Here is a 15,123-nt window from a genome sequence, read left to right on the forward strand (position 1 = left end):
AGCCAAGCTCCACCAGTTCCCAAAATTCCTTAGATCGTAGAAAATTTTCCATCAGCATGCTCCAATGGTCATAGTAACCATTAAAGCGAGGAATGGATGGTTGTATGAAACTCCCTTCTGTAGTCATCTTCTGTGCTGCTGCTTTGATTTGTCAGGCCCAGTGGTGGCTCCGATACCACAATGTTGGGAACTTTGATCTAGAGAATGAATTGGATTGAATGACTTAGTTTTATTCATGATAACTTTGGCTTAAATAGCCATTCAATACACAATCTTAACAAATTAAACGAGAAAGCAGCCCACTTAGCGCAAATAAAGGCTAGTGGTTTGAACAATTCAAATACATGATGTCCCTAAAGACTAGAACTTTATTTTAACAGAAAACATGCAGTAAACTCCTTCAGAAGCTTCATTGTCGAGTTCTTCATCAATATCAAGGAATCCTCCCTTGAATTCATTTACACATCAAAGGAAATAGAAGAGCCACTTTTTAATACAATTTGGATGTTACCTCCTATTGTGCATGAAATTCTTTTACTTGAAAACCAACTTCCCTTCTTTATCCTTCAACGTTTATTTGATCTTGCATTCTTCCCAGACACAGAGAAGTTCACCACCGATTCCCTTGTGGAAATGGTTTTGTTTTGTTTTAATCGTCTTATACCACTGAACAATGAAATCCTTCCAACTCCTGAAAGTTTAGTCCATCATTTGCTCCATTTGTTTCATACGCACCTCATACCAACTCAAACCATAAATACCAACCTGGCCCAATGCTCACAGCTTGTCCAATCATTTACGCACCTTAATCAATAATGCCAGTTTCATTCCAATTGCACTTTCAACACAGGTGTCATTACCACCACCGCCATCTGAGCGAAGGGCAAAAACAGTTCCTGGTGTGATCGAGCTCCAAGATGCAGGAGTCAAGTTAAAAAAGGTGCATAAAACTAGTAGTTTCATGGAAATACAATTTTGTAAGGGGATAATGTGCATTCCCCAATTGTATATTTTTTATATATATATATATATATATATATATATATATATATATATATATATATATATATATATATATATATAATAGTAGTCCCTTTTCCTCTTCTCTTAGGCTGTCCATGTAAGCAAATTTTAAATACCCTAAATTACTCACGAGAAATCAGCAAAATCAGGATGACAAAAAGTAATATTACTAAAAATGGAAACCCAAGGTCTCTCACATATTCCAGAGTTAAAAACCTAAAACTTCTCCAAACAATTAACTCTACATCACCCATAACCTCAACAACACTAGCATAACCTCAACAACAACAGAGAAAACATAAAAAGTTTCATTCTTTTTATCTTCTCCAAAGACTTTTAAACCCTCTCAATTTTTCTTTGTCATCAAAACACAAATAAATTATTACATACAAAGCGAGAAATTGGAAGGAGTAGAGATTGATGAATTGATTAGGGTTTTTTAGGTCTTGGTCCTAATAATAGTTGGTTTATTAGGGTTTGATCCAGAAAATCTTGAATATTAGGGTTTAGTCCTAGTTCTAGTTGTTGATTGTTAGTCAATTGAGTTGACCGTGGTCAATCTGCTTGTATTTTTGAAATGGCAATAATACCCCTCATGTGCAACATCACGTGAATATATAAGTTAGACTTTGATACAAAAAATAAGGTTATCTTCTAGGACTTGGTCCCTACTGTTATTTGACAAATTAGAGTTTAGTCCTACTTGCCAACCATTAGAATTTCCTTCTAACTGCTTTGTGATCCTGATTTGCTCATTCCATAAGAAACACCTTCCAATGCCAATCTGCTCTTTCAACAGAAATTAATGGAGGGCTCCTTTGAGTCGAATCTTTGACTCAGTTCTCTCTTCTCCACCAAAGAAGGGTTGAATCGCTATCAATCCAATTACTTTGAGCTCATTAAACTCACCTACTCTAGCTTCTACAAACCTGCGTGCGACAAAATGTGCCAAGTTCCCAACAACACTGTCTCCAGCTAAGAAACACCTTGATAAATCAACATTTTCTGGGAAACCTTCAAAAATTTTCCGATCCATAAACTTTAGTGTATCAAAGCCATCATCATATGCAGCTGGAAATCGATAGTGAGATGGTAGTTCACCGAGACAAAAATTGCAGGAGTTTTCCTAGCACACTGACTACAGACATCATTGTAGGCCTTTGAATCAGGAGATAGGAAAGAAAAGCCACCACCATGAAAGAAGAAAACCACTGGAAGCTTTGTGTCAGCGGGAACTTCAGAAGGGACAGAGATGAAACCACAAGTTTTGATCTGGATCTACCTTTATATCAGAGACCTTAATGTCATTACTTATTTGAGCAGAAACTTTGGCTTCGGTATCGAAGAATCCGAGGAGATGGCGGTTAATGGTACTATCAAAGTGATGTGAGAAGTCGATAATGCTACTAAGGAGAGCTAGTCCAATCTTTATCTTCCATGGCAGGACAGCAGATGTGGAATTCAACTTCTCAGTCATCTCTTTCTAAATAAAGACCAACTTGTTTTCTTTTTTGGGTTTTATGAAAAAGAAAATTCTAATGGTTGACAAGTAGGACTAAACTCTAATTTGTCAAATAGCAATAGGGACCAAGTCCTAGAAGATGACCTTATTTATTGTATCAAAGTCTAACTTATATATTCATGTAATGTTGCACGCGAGGAGTATTATTGCCATTTCAAAAATACAAGAAGATTGACCACGGTCAACTCAGTTGACTAACAGTCAACAACCAAAATTAGGACTAAACCCTAATATTCAAGTTTTTCTGGACCAAACCCTAATAAACCAACTATTATTAGGACCCAGACCTAAATATCCTAATTGATTACCTCTGTTCAGCCAAAAAAATTGGAAGAAACTCGAAGGTTTTCAGCTCTCTATATCGAGGAGAAATCCTAAAACATGCAAGGTATGCTGATTCATGGATCACACTATCAATGTTGAGTGATTTTGGTGTGAAAGAAATCTTTTTGTAAGTTCGATGGTATTTTTACGTTTCTTATCTATCTCATCAATTGTTTTCTTCTTCGTATTCAAACAGTGAATTCATCTGCTCCATCAATCAAATACCCCGTGGTTGTATTGGATATCCAAACTATTTTTGTATTGTGAAGTCGTCCCTCACTTGCTACCACAAGAAGCCAATCGAGCAGAAGAATCATTAAAAAGCTAAGCAAAATGGATTGGTTCATTTTCAATAGCACATGGCGGGTAAGTATTGGTGCTGCTGACTGCTGTGCAAAAACAGGTTCAGTGTTACCAAAAGGGGACCAACAATGGAGTAGGAAAAAAACTATTTGTAAGGCTCGATTTCTTTTCCAAATATACTGTTGATAGTTTATACTTGAAATTATCCCATCTCATTTGTTGCAACTTGCAAGGCACTTCATTCAGACCAAAATGTTTTTGTACTGTGCAATCAAATCAATTGGTATGCTCTTCTCTTTTATGTTCAATTACTAAATGCCTAAACAAGGACATGAAAAATCAGGTATCGATTCTTTTTATTTTGTAAATAAGTCTATCGTGTTAGATCCATGGTTGAACACTTGAACCTGGTTAGACGTGGATCCATGGTTCAAAATAATTATAAATAAAGTACACATGATATAAATTGTTGTATTTCTTTGTCTGATCATAATTCATATCCACTCCATTTTTGGCTTCGATAATATGGACAATTTTTGCTAATGTTGCTATGACATAAAATCGATATGTGTCCATTCCTTAATAATCACTTAGAGGGTTCCTAGATGAACTTTACCGTTCGGACAAACTATGCGTTTTCTAATGGGAACAGGGATACCTCATTTTATTACTTTGTGCTTTTTTTTTCCAACTACAAATCAAAGTTTTGTTTCTCCAGTTTTATTGCAGTCAAAAGGAGCTTCTATTTGAGGTCCCGAACATGCTAGCTTAATGTCTCTTATTTGAATTTTAACTTGGTGTATGTGTATACATATTGATAAGCTCACATTATATGATTTTGTTAAGCAGGTACAAATGATTGTTCATTTCCTTAAGACCAACCATTTGAGAATGTGATGCTTGAAGATTAACCTGATGATATTCAGTGGAAAAGACTATTAGAAAAATAAATTTGCACAAATCCATTGAGATATGAATGAGTAATTTGTCTCCCAAGTTATCCCACTTGAGATGAAATGGGTTTCTCTACGTAAAGTGAGAAAAACCTTTTCGAAATGGTGCACTGGTTCGAAATAGTGCATTATGTCGAAAAGGTGCAACCTTTTGAAATGTGCACTGGTTTGAAACAGTGCATCATGCCGAAAATGTGTGACCTTTCGAAATAGGCACTGATCGAAACAATGTTTTATGTCGAAATGGTGTGCCCTTTCGAAACATGTGACTTTTCAAAGAGTTGCTTACTTTTTCCCAAGAGTTACTGTGTTGTTTCGAAGAGGTACCACTCACCTATAAATAGTGGATGAATTTGGAGAGAAGAGTTCTGATCTTTCTCTTCTCCCTTTGTTCTTAGTCAAATACTATGTTATGTTCGTTGATTCTATAGAATTGAAGTGCTAGCTTTCTATAGAAGGAAATCCATTCTATCTTGGGAGACAGTTTTCTATCAACCTTCAAGCACCATGAGGGGGAAAATCTGTCTTAAGGATATAATGTATCTACACTAGGCTCGGATTTAACAAAGAAGTACAAGACACTTACAAGATAAAAGGTTTGTATAGTTTGGTAATTGGTAAAGAGTAAGTACAATTAAGTTGTATCTTCTTAATAACTTAAGACATATTTCTTTTCCTTCTTCTTCTTCTTTACCGAACCGAATTTGTTTCTGTTTTCTTTTCTATTTTGGTTTAAAGGAATAACAAAGTGTAGTTGTATTTCAGAATATGGCAACACCACTAGTTACTCCTGATGTTACTGTTCCTACTGCTATTTCTCATTATGTTCCTCATGGGGAGAAGCCTGAAAAGTTTAATGGAACTGATTTCAAGCACTGGCAACAGAAGATGCTCTTCTATCTAGCCACCCTTAACTTGGCAAGGTTTTTGTGGGATAAGGCTCCTGATGTAAGCCCTAATGAAACTGATAAGGAGAAGGTTTTGGCCAAGGATGCTTGGTTTCATGCTGATTTCTTGTGTAGAAATTATGTCCTTAGTGAGTTGGCTGACTCATTATACAATGTGTATAGTGTGTTCAAGACTACTAAGGAACTTTGGGATTCGTTGGACAAGAAACACAAGAGTGAAGATGCTGGCATGAAGAAATTCATAGTTGATAGATTTCTTGATTTCAAAATGATGAATAGTAAGACCGTTATAAGCCAAGTCCAAGAACTTCAAGTAATCCTCTATGATGTCATTGCTGAAGGAATGACCCTAGGAGAATCTTTCCAAGTGGCAGCTATGATTGAGAAATTACCACCATCTTGGAAGAATTTTAAGAACTATCTTAAGCATAAATGCAAATATATGAATCTTGAGGAACATATTGTCCATCTAAGGATAGAGGAAGATAACCGTCTATCTGATAAGAAGGGCAAGGATCCCATAGTGGCAAAGGCCAATGTTGTGGAAGGATCAAGTGCTAAGGGAAAGAGGATGTGCCAAGACAAAGCTCAAGGTGAATAGAGTAGTAAATCTACTAAGTTCAAGGGGAATTGCTACAACTATGGGAAGGCTGGACATAAGGCAAGTGAATGTCTCAAGCCAAATAAATACAAGAAGCAAAAGACTGAAGCAAATGTGACAATGGACACGTTTTCTGACAATGTTAATGACATGAACCTATCTGCTGTGGTTTTTGAATGTCTCATGAATGGAAATGAAAGGGAATGGTGGGTGGATACTGGTGCTACTCGCCACATATGCTCCAACAAAGTCGATGTTCACCACCAATCATGCTGTGGAAAAGGAGGAACAACTCTTTATGGGAAACTCTTCTATGTCCAAGGTTGAAGGCAAAGGAAAGGTGGTGGTGAGGTTGACTTTTGGGAAGGAACGTGCCTAACATTCGCAAGAACTTGGTTTCTAGGTCGCTGCTGAGCAAGAATGGCTTTAAATTAGTCTTTGTTTTTGATAAATTTGTAGTGACTAAGAGTGATATATTCGTGGGTAAGGGCTATCTTTAATTCAGGATGGGCTCTTTAGGATGTCTTGTTTTACTATTGCGCTAATAAAGTTGAATCTTCTGTTTACTTGATTGAGTCTTCACATGTATGGCATGGTAGATTAGGACATGTTAATTATGATACTTTGCGTAGATTAATTAATTTGGACTATATACCAAAGATAAAAATAGACCCACACCATAAATGTGAAACTTGTGTAGAATCTAAGTTGACCAGATCATCCTTTCATTCCATTGAAAGAAGTACTGAACATCTAAACTTAATATACACAGATATATGTGATCTTAAGTACGTGCAAACTAGAGGTGGTAAAAAGTATTTCATTAGTTTTATTGGCGATAGCACTAGATATAGTTATGTTTACTTGTTGAGAAGTAAATATGAGGCAATTGAAGTGTTCAAACACTATAAAAATGAAGTTGAAAATCAACTAAGCAAAAAGATTATGGATATAAGGAGTGATAAAGGAGGTGAATATGAATCACCTTTTAAAGGTTTATGTTCTGAACATGGAATCATTCATCAAACTATGGCTCCTTATTCACCTCAATAAAACGGTATTGCGGAACGCAAAAACCGAACTCTAAAAGAGATGATGAATGCTATGTTGTTAAGTTCTGATTTACCCCAGAATTTGTGGGGGGCAAGTTTTGCTTTCCGCCAATTACATTCTCAACAAAATTCCTAACAAGAAGATGCATAAAACACCATACGAATTGTGGAAAGGTCATCAGACTTCCTAGAAATTCTTAAAAGTGTGGGGGTGTCTTGCTAAAATGGAAATCCCTAAACCTAAGAAGGTGAAGATAGGACCCAAGACTATTGATTGTGTATTCATTGGATATGTAAACAATAGTATTGCATATCATTTTTTGGTTCATAAATCAGATATTCAAGATATACATGTTAATATGATTATTGAGTCAAGGAATACTTTATTCTTTAAAAATACATTTTCGTATAACATGTGTATAGAGCCAAGTTCAACAAAGAGAACTTTAGATGCTACAACTAGTAACCATCATATACAAAGCGAAATTGAGGAGGAACCTAGACTTAGCAAAAGGTCAAGGACGCCAACGTCTTTTGCACCTGATTTTCTAACATACTTGTTGGAAAATAATCCTCAAACGTTCAAGAAGGCAATGTCATCTCCAGAAGCTACTTATTGGAATGAAGCAATAAATAGCGAGATTGAATCCATAATGCAAAATCATACATGAGAATTAGTGGATTTACCACTAGGTTCCAAGACTTTAGGATATAATTTGATATTCACAAAGAAATTTAAGACTGATGGATCAATCGACAAGTATAAAACTAGACTTGTGGTCAAAGGCTTTAGACAAAAGGAAGGATTATATTATTTTGACACTTATTCTCCAGTTACAAGAATAACTTCCATAAGGATGCTAATAGTAATAGCATCAATACATGGATTTGAGATACATCAAATGGATGTAAACACGGCATTCTTGAATGGTGAGTTAGATGAAAAAATATATATGGAACAATCCGAAAGGTTTATTGCTCCTAGACAAGAAAGGAAAGTTTGCAAGCTTGAATTGTTAAATCCTTATATGAATTAAAGCAAGCACCTAAGCAATGGCATGAGAAATTTGACAATGCAATGTTGTCAAACGATTTCAAAATAAACGAGTGTGACAAGTGTGTCTATGTCAAAAGCACTCAAAAGGGATATATTATTGTTTGTCTCTATGTAGACGATATGCTAATTTTGGATAGTAATATGATGTCTGATAAGAGCCCAAAACTGTGGTTTTAACTCCTTAATAATATTACATTTAGACCAATTATGTTTATAATAAATAAGAGTTAGTACTGTTTACGTGCTTTTGTGTATTTCAGGTATTGGAGTCGAATATGAGAAGAAATATGTCACTTTTGCGAGATAAAGGAGCAAAGGTTGGTTGCTAAGAAGTTCTATGACTAAAGGCTAAGATTCAAGGAGAAAAAGCCTTTTTAAAACTGGTCAAAGATGAAAAGTCAAAGTCAATGCGGACAGAAATAGAGCAGAAAAATTAACAAAACTTCCGTAGGCCGTATCTTTGGGCGCAGACCTTGGAATTAAAGCTATTATATGTCAAAACGACCGACTCGGAAAGAGATTTATAATGGTCCAGACCTTGATCCAATCAGAGTAGTAAAAGTGGATGAAAAAACTATTGCAATAAATTTCAGCAGAGAATCCCTTTTTGGACATATGTAATTAGGTTTTGGGCTTGATTTCATGGCCCAAAACATGGCTCCAAAGCCCATGCATGAAATTATAAACCTAGCCCTCTCTTATATAAAAAGGACTAAGGCCAAGCTCTTACTCACACTTAGGAACTTAATTATTAATTCATAGACTTAGATTTAGACTTAGTTTAATTTTAGTTTTTAGAATAAGTAATATATACCTAGGTTTTAATTCATATAACTCTTTTATTAGTTTTAAGTTAGTTGATTATTCAATATTTAGTCTTTAATATAGTTTCAATTCTTAAACTCTCTTCCATTATATTAATAAAATCCAAGTTATTGTTCTTCATTATGTCTTCTTCTTATTTATATATTAATGATAGTCTAATGATTTCTAGCTAAACCTCCATTAGAGGGGTTTGATGAAGCTTTAATGAAGACTTGATGTGTTAGTTAGAATTATTGTATTTAAGAGTTTCACTCTAGTAGGTTAGTTGATTCGCCATGAGAATGGGTTGAACTTCCTCACATGCTAATTATTAGTTGGTAAAGATTGTCATGAATAATTAGGGATCAATTACTTAATCTTTATTGGTTAAGATTGCAATAATCTACACTAGCATATTAGGAATTTATCTAAGTGGAATCAAATCCCCCTGATTCCTTCTCCATATTCACATCTTAGTATTTGATTGCTATAATATAAGTTAAAACATCTTAATTACTTCAATCACCATATTAGTATAATTATAATCCATTACTCTCATTGATTTTGTTAGAATAGATTAAACTAGTGAAACTTACGTCTAAGGAACTAAGAGTGGAACGAATTCTCTACTCTACATATTGCATGATAATCAAGAGTAGATAACTTTGATCATAGAGTAGTAAATAGCTTTAGTTTTACTTATTCAATGCATAACTACTTAAGAGTAGGTAAAACTATTGTTCTACGTTTTATCAATGTCATAAAATCTACCAAACAAATATTGTCTAGTAAGTTTGACATGAAAGATTTAGGTGTCATTGATGTTATCCTAGGAATTAAGATTTCTAGGACAGAGGATGGACTTGTTCTATCACAATCTCATTACATTAAGACGATTCTTGAAAAGTTCAAGAAATATAACATCACACCAAAAAAGTCACCAGTTGACGTAAATCTTAATTTAGCCAAAAATACTAGAGATAGCATATCTCAACTAGAGTACTCTCGTATACTTGGTATTTTAATGTATGTCATGAACTGTACAGGGCTTGACATAGCATACTCTATGAGCAAGCTAAGTCAATATACGAGTAATCCTACCAGAGATCATTGGACTGCCATATTGAAAGTTTTGGGATACTTAAAGCATACTCAGAATTTTGGTCTGCACTATACAAGATATCCAGCCATTCCAGAAGGGTACTGCAATGCTAATTGGATATCTGACACTAAAAACTCAAAGTCCACAAGTGGATATGTCTTTACACTTGGAGGTGCAGCTGTTTCTTGGAAATCCTCAAAACAAAGTGCATAGCGAGGTCCACTATGGAATCAGAATTCATAGCATTGGATAAGGCTGGAGAAGAAGCAGAGTGCGTGGCTTCAAAATTTCTTAAAAGATATTCAAAACTGGGCTAAACCTGTGCCAACAGTGTGTATACACTGACATCCAATCTGTTATTGGTAGAGCACAGAGTAGCATGTATATCGGGAAGTCTTGACACATACGTCATAGATATAACACCGTTAGACAATTGCTCTCAAATGGAGTTATCTCAATCGACTATGTAAGGTCAAAAGATAACATTGCGGATCCTCTTACAAAATATTTAACAAGAGAGCAAGTGGAAAGATTATCAAGGGTAATAGGCTTAAAGCCTTTAAGATAATCAACCAAGAGTCCTCATAATGGAAAAACCAACCTAGTTGACTGGAGATCCCAAGATCTAGGTTAAAATGGCCAACTGAATTATGTATGTGACTCAGTTAGCATTGGAGAGTAATAATATACTCTAACCCATTCCTATATAAGATAGTGCATATCTACCGCGAGACCCAGGATAAGTCAAGTTTTTAATGATTTACTATATCTTGAAAAGTTATGTTATTCAAGTAGAATATTATAGAATACACTTTATAGAAATCACCTATGTTAGTGCGAAGTGGGGCCGCTTCTATGAGAATTTTAAAGGCAAATGTCTTAAAACACTATCTGAAACCAAGAAGTGTTCAAGGCCAAAATGAACACAACCGTGAGAACCAACAGTATTCGAGAAGATACTACCTGAAGATGATTGTCTAGGTTTATACAAATGGCTGACAGTTCAAGGACATTAATTGAAGTCTACTGATCGTCCAATTAAATCCTATCATCTTTCATTACGGCAAGTTCAAGGCCTCCCATGCTACTTGACATGATGCGGTATCTTTTCATTTGTAAAAGAACAGAAATCCAATGTTTATGATAGAAGAAGCCAAATTTTTATTCATGTGGGGGATTGTTAGAAAAATAGATTTGCACAAATCCATTGAGATATGAATGAGTAATTTGTCTCCCAAGTTACTCCACTTGAGATGAAATGGGTTTCTCTTGAAACAGTACGTAAAGTGAGGAAAACCTTTTCAAAATGGTACACTAGTTCAAAATATTGCATTATGCCAAAAAGGTGCGACCTTTGGAAATGTACATTGGTTCGAAACAGTGCATCATGCCAAAAAGGTGTGACCTTTCGAAATAGGCACTAGTTCGAAACAGTGCTTTATGCCAAAATGGTGTGTCCTTTCGAAACATGTGACTTTTCAAAGAGTTTCTTACTTTTTCCCAAGAGTCATTGTGTTGTTTCGAAGAGGTACCACTCACCTATAAATAGTGGAAGAATTTGGAGAGAAAGACACATTATATCACATAGAGTTATGATCTTTCTCTTCTCCCTCTGTTCTTAGTCAAATACTATGTTATGTTCGCTAATTCTATAGAATTGAAGTGCTAGCTTTCTATAGAAGAAAATTTGTTCTATCTTGAGAGACAGTTTTCCATCAACCTTCAAGCACCATGATGGGGAAAATCTGTCTTAAAGACATAGTGTATCTACACTAGGCTCGGATTTAACTAAGAAGTACAAGACACTTACAAGACAAAATATTTGTATAATTTGGTAATTGGTAAAGAGTAAGTACAATTAAGTTGTATATTCCTAACAAAGACTCCTAAGTAGATGAAGTTATGCAAGAAATAACCATAGTTCTCAGGAACACTTAGAGTTATATTTGTGATAAATTGCTTTATTGTATGTTTATTTTGCATTTTAATTTGACTTCTTATTGCGTCGGCGCCTTTGAACGCTTTTGTGCTTCATTGCTTGGTTTATTAGACTAATATATGTCGTTCCTATATTTGATTTTCGTTCGTTTTTCTTTTTCCCTTTTGTCACAAGTACATACTAACAACTCGATGTTGTTATTCATTTCCTTAAAGTCTTGCATGTTTCTTTTTGGTTAGTTTGTTTTGTGGGTAATGTCTGTTCTTTGATTTCTTATAATACATACTCTTACCCGAATTTTTAAGTCTGTCTTTCTACAAATAAATGGATCATATGTTGATCATATAGGAAAACTAGGTTTGTCTTGGAGCGATGAGATTTAACGTATACTATCTCAAATATATGTTCTTAACTTCTTATCTATGTACTAGATTCGCAACATCACTTGATAAGTAAATTTGTTATATTCAAACCTTTGGTAGAAACTATGAACAAATGGTTGTGATCACTATAAAAATCCGGAGGGGGAAAACTTACTCGCGGGGAATAAGGAATTATATGGTGAGTCCTCCACAAATAAGATTCTAAATCCCACGAGTCCCCCAAAACCTTCTTTATCCACCTTCGAATTCACGTAGAAAAGCACAGCTAAAACTCTAAGACCAAAAATTAACACCCCTAATGTAGTTATCTCATTCGACTTTACTCTTCCGATGGAGTTATGAGATCTAAAATTAGTCTCCTCTTCCTGTTATTAATATGGTAAGTTTTAATACAAAACTTACTGCTTTCGCTATTCCTTTTCTCCAACTTTCTTCGGTTGTTTCTAGGGTTTTCCTTATTTGTTCAAAACCCAAATCCTCTCACCATCATCTCTAAACTTTAAGAAATCAAACAAGTATTATTATTCAGTGTCTATTGTTTCTAAAGCAGTGTCTGTCAAACCTCAAACTGAAATCGAAGGTCTCAACATTGCTGAAGATGTTAGTTAGGTAAATGGTTTACCACTATTACTACTCTCATTATTAAGTTAATTTCTGATTGGAAATGTATATAGTATATGTTTTTGTTCAGACTGTTTATATTGATTTGTAAAACTCAAGTCTTGATGGTGTTTTTGATTGGTTGTGATAGCTTATAGGTAAAACACCAATGGTATACTTGAATAATATCGTAAATGGATCGCTTGCAAACATTGCAACGTAACTAAGCTTGAGATCATGGTGGCTCAACATCCCCCTTCCTACCAGTAAGCTATCTTCAACTTTGGACATCTCATGTTTTCAAGTTTGTTTTTTAGAATATTTTGCTATGAAAACATTGTTGGTTTGACTTATAATTGATAACTTCTCTGCACCATTGTTACTTTCACTCTTATTGATGGATGGAAAAATTGTTGCCATGGTGTTCTAATAATGGAGATTAATTTGACACTTTTTTCAATACTTAATTTGTGTGTTCCTTTTTTTTAGTAAGTAAATTAAGTATACTGTTTGTTTTAGAATGGATTAGCCATCAGGTGAATTGTATGGCGTAGTCGATTGGGAATCTTTTGAAGTAACCAACTTGATATACAATTGCATATTAATTGATCTCAGAGGACTCCTGTTAGTTGCATATTACGCACCACCTTACTTGTGCTAACTTAATTTTTTTTTCTCTTTATTTGTTAAGAAATTCATTTAATAGTGCTACCGTACCTTAATGTTTTTCTCATTTGCCATGTTCTTAGCATATATATAGTTTTTCTCAAATGATTGTTCTACCCAATTTACTTTGTTTTTTGTTTGCAAATTAATCGAGATAAAATTATTTATTTCTTTTTCTTATTAATCTTTATTTCTATGTTTTTACTTAATACAAATATTACGTACACGGACGTGATGTCTAATTTTGTATAGACTATAGAGCACCAATATGAGGGACACATAAATATATGGTTTAGAGTGTTCCATGAGCGCTTAAAGTATTGTGCTAATTGTTATTGATGGTAGAGTTAAGGCAGGGTCGCTCATTTTGAATTAACGAAGTACCAACCCACACCCACAATATGTACATACTTACGTAGTTTGCATTTCAAATGCCGAGTAGGTTGGAATTTTTTTAAGAAGTGCATGGTATGTCTATAACAGAGTCAGGCATTTCAAGTATATATAAGGGTCTTTTTGTAGTACGTCACACTATAATAGGGCATATTTGAGTTTAGTCACACGAAGTTCAAATATTTGATTTTAGTCACACTCTGTCAACTTTTCTGTCTCAATCTGTTAGTCAACGTATTTGACTAAGTCAAACCGTATATTGACCGTATATATATACATAACCTTTTTTTTTTAATACAATCCATCATCACTCACCACTATACTCTAACAATCTCTCGAATTGCGATCAGTTAAAGGGGTCAATGCTACCGCCTTTGCCACTTTCTTCTTTTAGCAGAGAGCTACAGAGTTATCCAGCTGAAGAAGATCATAAATCCATTTCAAGTTCTTGTACTAATCATATAACAACTGTACTTCAAACATCCCCTGTGTAGACATTATCAAGTCAAGCAGAAGAAATGCTTCTTGGACTTGAAATCCATAACGACTTGCAATAACGCGCAAGCCCGCAACTATTAGTAGTGAAACTGAAATCAGTAACAAAATTGGGAAGAATTTGATCAAGAGTACAGCTCCTCCATCCGATTCTCATTAAATCGGGTTCAATCACATTCAAGAACAAAGGACCACTTCTTTCAAGGTTATTCCCTCAACTAAGGAAGAAGAACAAGAGTGAAGCATCACCTAATCGAGTAGAATTTGAGGCAAAACTTTTCACAAACTTTCAAGGACATGGGGATAATGTCAATGGAATCCTTAAAGAAAGAATTGATGGAAGCCAATGAAAGTAGAGATGCAGCTTTGATGGAGGTTTCAGAAATGAAATATTCCTTGGGTGAGTTGAAAGATAAGCTAGAGCACCTAGAGACTTATTGTGAAGAGCTTAACAAGGTTTTGAAGCAAGCAAACAAAGGGAGGGATAGCCGGTCCTTGAGCGACTAGGAGAAATGCCCAAGATAGGGAAATTGGTCAATGAGTAGAAAGATGGTGTCATGCCCCCGAGTCATGAAGTGATGGTAGAAGGTTTCTTGCGGATAGTATCGAAGGAAAGGTTATCGGTTAAGCAATTTTGCGGGGACTCTTGTCACCAGATTGAACAAGCAGATAGCAACTTAATGGAGAAATTAAACTTACTTCTTCACCCATATAGACTGAATATGAACTCAAGGCACTCAAAAGTGGTATTGTATCATTTGGAATCTCTTATAAACCAATCACTGTACCAAGACTTTGAAAACTGTATTTTCCAGAAGCACATACCTTTTGAGGAGAAGTTAACAAATTGCGATCTCTCTTTGTCCCTGCCTCTTAACTTCTTTCAAATGCCATTAATTCCCAATTGGATGTGAGTAATTTTGAAGAATGTTTTGTTTTGTTTGGGGAACCATTAACCCTAGTTTTGTTTGTTGAGTACCCTAATTTAATTGACTTTC

The 15,123-nt window shown here is 34.9% G+C and overlaps 1 pseudogene; it reads right to left on the reverse strand.

Moving 5' to 3' along the window:
- Positions 1-1,736: 1,736 nt before the first annotated feature.
- LOC147486272 (putative carboxylesterase 18 pseudogene) lies at positions 1,737-2,500 on the reverse strand (annotated as a pseudogene).
- Between the last annotated feature and the right edge of the window lie 12,623 nt (positions 2,501-15,123).

The sequence above is a fragment of the Coptis chinensis genome, chromosome 7 (genome assembly GCF_015680905.1).
Source record: "Coptis chinensis isolate HL-2020 chromosome 7, ASM1568090v1, whole genome shotgun sequence".
Classification (NCBI taxonomy): domain Eukaryota; kingdom Viridiplantae; phylum Streptophyta; class Magnoliopsida; order Ranunculales; family Ranunculaceae; genus Coptis; species Coptis chinensis.